Source organism: Zingiber officinale, chromosome 7A, assembly GCF_018446385.1.
Source record: "Zingiber officinale cultivar Zhangliang chromosome 7A, Zo_v1.1, whole genome shotgun sequence".
Lineage (NCBI taxonomy): Eukaryota > Viridiplantae > Streptophyta > Magnoliopsida > Zingiberales > Zingiberaceae > Zingiber > Zingiber officinale.
In genome coordinates this window covers 62,138,966-62,143,556 of record NC_055998.1, presented here as the reverse complement: position 1 = coordinate 62,143,556, position 4,591 = coordinate 62,138,966, and the positions used below count along the sequence as shown (strand labels likewise).

The following is a 4,591-nucleotide window of genomic DNA, read 5'->3' as shown; positions in this document are numbered from 1 at the left end:
GAACCGAGCACTGAAGTAAAGTTCCTGTTGGATTTTTCGGACCGCAAAAACCACTTTTTGCGTTGCGGAAACCCCAAAACTCCGCCACCGGATCTGTGCAAAAAAATAAAATTTCATAAAACTTCGAGTACGAGTTTCTAACCTAGATCTAAACTAGATCTACAAAGGAGAAGAGCTTTACCCATGATGTGATGCCCTTCGCTTAATCCCACTCGTCCAAGGTTCACCGGATCTCGAGAGTATCAAAGTAGATACTCCTCTATGTGTATCCACACAAGCAAGAGATAGAGAAACAAAACAAAAGGTGTGCTAGCACCTTTGAAAGGTTCAGCCAAAGTGGAGGAGAGGGAGAGAAGAGAGAGTTTGAGGAAGAAGATGAGAGTTACACCAAAGAAATGAAACTCACACAATGAATTGATTTTGAACGGCCACATTAAGAGGGAGTTTTATCTCCATGGGATACCAAGAGTCACAACTCTTGGTAACTCCCATGAGGTGGCATCCCACTTAAGCAACCATGATGATGTGGAGCATCACCATTGGCTCACTTAATGCCAACTCACCAATAAGGTGGCAAATGGTCAAGTCAAACTTGACCCTTCATCTTCCTCTCAAGTCAAGTCAAACTTGACCACTTCTCTCACATGGTTGATCAAATCTAACCATTGGTTCAAGTCAATTTTAATTTAATGAATCTCTATTCATTGAATTAAATTGACTCAATGAGTCTAAGTCCAAATTAGACTCATCTAACACATGAACCAAATTGAGTTCAACTTAATTAGTCTAATTTGGATTACTCTTAATCTAATTTGGTTCATCACATGAACCTAATCCTTTAGGTTCATCAAATGAACCTAATCTCCATCTAATTGCCCTTTGTGTGTGACCCTATAAGTTCTTATAACGTTGGCAATGCTCCTAAACCCATTTAGAAGCATAAGTAATGAGCGGTATCTAGCAACACATCATTACTACCCAAGTTATAAGAACGTTGAGATCCAACAACACCTTGTGACTACTAATTGTGACTCTTCACAATATATGACAAGTTTCCTTCTATCCTTGACATCTAGATTGATCAATGTGAGGTATAGACCATGTCATCCTCTAATCAATCTAAATCTTGAATCCCAAGTAGACTCACTCAATCAAATGAGCTCAATATCGCATATTGACTCATTTGGGCATGACCATGCACTTCGTGGTCTCACTCTATCAAGAATATCGATGTCACTCCCATCATATAGGAGAGATAGATCCCATCTACATCACTCACATCCCTCCACATAATTTGTTACATACCCAGTAATCGCCTTTATAGTCCACCCAGTTACGGGTGACGTTTGACGAAGCCAAAGTATGCAACTCCTTATGTAGGGAACCATGGTGACTTCAGGTCCAAGGACTAATAATCATACTAATAGCCACATGAGAAAGTATATGACACTCATATAACGATCCATGATACTTTCTCATGGCGGGTCATTCAGTATACATTCTCCAATGCATACCCATGTGTCAACTTGATATCTCCATATCCATGACTTGTGAGATCAAGTCATCGAGTTGACCTACATGCTAGTGTCGTCGCATTAACATTGTCCTTGAATGCTAATACTTGATTAGGAATGATTAAGAGTAGTGTTCCCTATATCATCTCACTATCGATTCAACTAACCGATTGATATAGGTAAGAACCTTCTACTCAAGGACGTTATTATACTTAGTTATTTGACACCAATACAAGTAAGCATAATAACCATAAACAAATGCCTTTATATATAAGAATATGATACAATGAGTTCATACAACAATCATCAAATGATTGACTCTAGGGCTTTAACTAACAATCTCCCACTAGCACTAGTGCCAATCAGTATAGGATCTAAGGCCCAAATACCTAGTGTGACCATCATGTTTTCTCTGTGCTAAAGCCTTGGTCAAGGGATCTATGATGTTAGCCTCAGTGGGTACTCTGCAAATCTTCACATCTCCTCTATCGATGATCTCTCGAATGAGATGGAGGCGCCGTAGTATATGTTTGGTCCGCTGGTGTGAGCGAGATTTCTTGGCCTATGCTATTGCTCCATTGTTGTCACAATAGAGCTCTATGGGATCAGCTATGCTAGGAACCACCCCAAGCTTAGTAATGAACTTGCGGATCCAAACTGCCTCCTTTGCTACTTCTGATGCAGCAATATAGTCGGCCTCTATTGTAGAATCAGCTAGCAGAAGGAATACCTGGAATGCCACACCAATACACTCACCATGATCATTGAAGGCAGGACCACCACTGTTTCCTGCAAAACAAGTACGTTTCTTTGACAACATTAATATACTTTTACAAGAATATATCTGTACCTTCCCAGAGAAAGTGGTGCAATAACATCCAACTATCTAAAAAAATAAAATGCTATCTTTCTAGCAAGGAAACTAGGTTGAGTTACCAACCAGGGTTTATTGCAGCATCAATCTGAATACCAAGCAGATCAGAGGATCCATGAGCATACTAACCTGAAATAGAAGCAAAAAAAAAAGTGATTAATATTAAAAAAACTCATTTGGACACCATGTTCTAAAATTTTCAACCAACTTAAAATTGATAACACTTAAGTCAGCAATTTATCATCTATAAAACAATCTCAGCAAGAATATAAAATTCACCAAAAAAATACTAAAAGCTTATGATCACAATTTCATGAAATCAAACCTCAATTCGTGATACCACACCCTTTGACACAGAGATTGTATCTCCACCAAGTGGATATCCTACAATAGTTACTGAATCCTGTGTATCATATAACTTGTTAGTTTGATGAATTATGGAAGAACAACTAGATTAAATAACCCTATAGAAAAGAGAGCCTTAGAAAATGTGAAGTGCTTTAACTTTGTGAAGCACTTGGGGGGGCGGTACATGGACCGGCTGACGAGGGCCCTCAGATCGTCAGCCTTCTGCGGCAGCAGCAGCTCGCACACGTCTCTCTTCTCTTTTGCAGACATCACCCTCAACTGCTCCGGCGACATGCAGATTCCAGCGGTGAGAATCGCCACACGCTCCACCGACACCGCCTCCATCTCCGCCAGGCGGAATGCCACAAACCCGCCATAGCTTATCCCCATCACGGAGTACCGGGCGACCCCGAGGAGGCGCATCGCCTCCGCGACGTACCGCGCCTGGTAGCCCACGGAATGGTCGGCGCAGGAGGAACGGGATCTGCCGAAGAAGAGGAGGTCCAGGATATAGAGATCGAAGGAGTGGGATAGGGCCCCGATCTAGCGCTCCCATTGCCACTTTGAGTTACCGCCGAAGCCGTGAATGAGGAGGAGGGCAGGCTTCCGGCTGGAACGGCGAGGGTTGGGGCCCCAGATGTGCAGCGACGCATGGCCGAGGTCGAGCGTGACGGGTCGGAGACCGCAGCGGAGGAAGGAGAGGTGGAGCAACAACTCGCGTAGGGAGACGAAGGAGAGCAGGCGTCGGGCGGCGACGACGACTCTGCGGAAGAGGGAGAGGAGGGCGACGACGAGGAGCAGAAGCAGATGGCGAAAGGATTTCGTGGATGCCATCGCGATAGAGATCGATGGGAATGGGTTTAGGTTTGGGGGGAGAGGAAGGTAGGAGGAGAGGCGTTGTGTGGCAGACGGTTCGAGTCGCGGTTACGCCAGACTGCCACTGCCTGCCCGCTTCACATTAATAAAACCTGCATACGATATTGGTTTAGGTTTGGAGATAACTTTGTGAAGTGTTATAAATTTGGGCTGGTGGAAAAATTAAATTATTATTATTGGTTCATTAACACCGGATTTTAAAAACTGCTGTTAAAACCGGTGTCTATTAATAAAAAAAAGGCGCTCATAGACATCAGCTAAAAAATGGATGTCTATGAGCGAAAATCTATGCTCATAGACACCGGTTTTTGGAAAACCTGATGTAAAATACTCAAAAATATCGGTTTTTGCTTAAAATCGTTGTTGTTCCACCGATGTCTATGAGGATTTTTCTTGTAGTGACAAGACCTTCCAACACTTGCTCTACTGTGCTGTGCTCCTGCGACGCTGAAGCTTCTCCGGCAACACACTCTTTCTTTTATTTTTATTATTGTCGGCACTTCATCTCTTTTAGCATTTCCTATACTTTCAATTTATAAAAACTTATTCGAATTGCTAGTGGATTACCCAATGAAAGCACTCGAAGAGTGCGAGCGTTGAAGTAGGAGTCAACCAAGGCTCCGAACCAAGTAAATTGGTTCTTGTTAGCAGTGCTCTATTTTTGTTTTTCCGCTGCGTACTCGCTTGAACGTTTTTCAATCGCTATTCACCCCCCCCCCCCTCTCATCGACTTTCAAGATCCAACAGGGGTTACTATCCATCACAGGCTTTTAGGAGGGAACTATACTGTTTAGATATCTTGGGGTTCCTCTTGCAGCTGAGCGGCTTCGAATTTCAAACTATAACCTGTTGGATATAATTATCCCTATTTGGTGGGCTTATTTGTAAGTTGCACACGTGAATACGATCCAAACCCTTTAAAGTGATCTAACTTATATCTAGTGGGTTTCGGGTAATTGGATGTGGATCTCATATGTGT

General features: G+C 42.7%; 1 pseudogene; it reads right to left on the bottom strand.

The window, feature by feature from the left end:
* Nucleotides 1-2,823: 2,823 nt before the first annotated feature.
* On the bottom strand, nucleotides 2,824-3,570 carry LOC121999403 (annotated as a pseudogene).
* Between the last annotated feature and the right edge of the window lie 1,021 nt (nucleotides 3,571-4,591).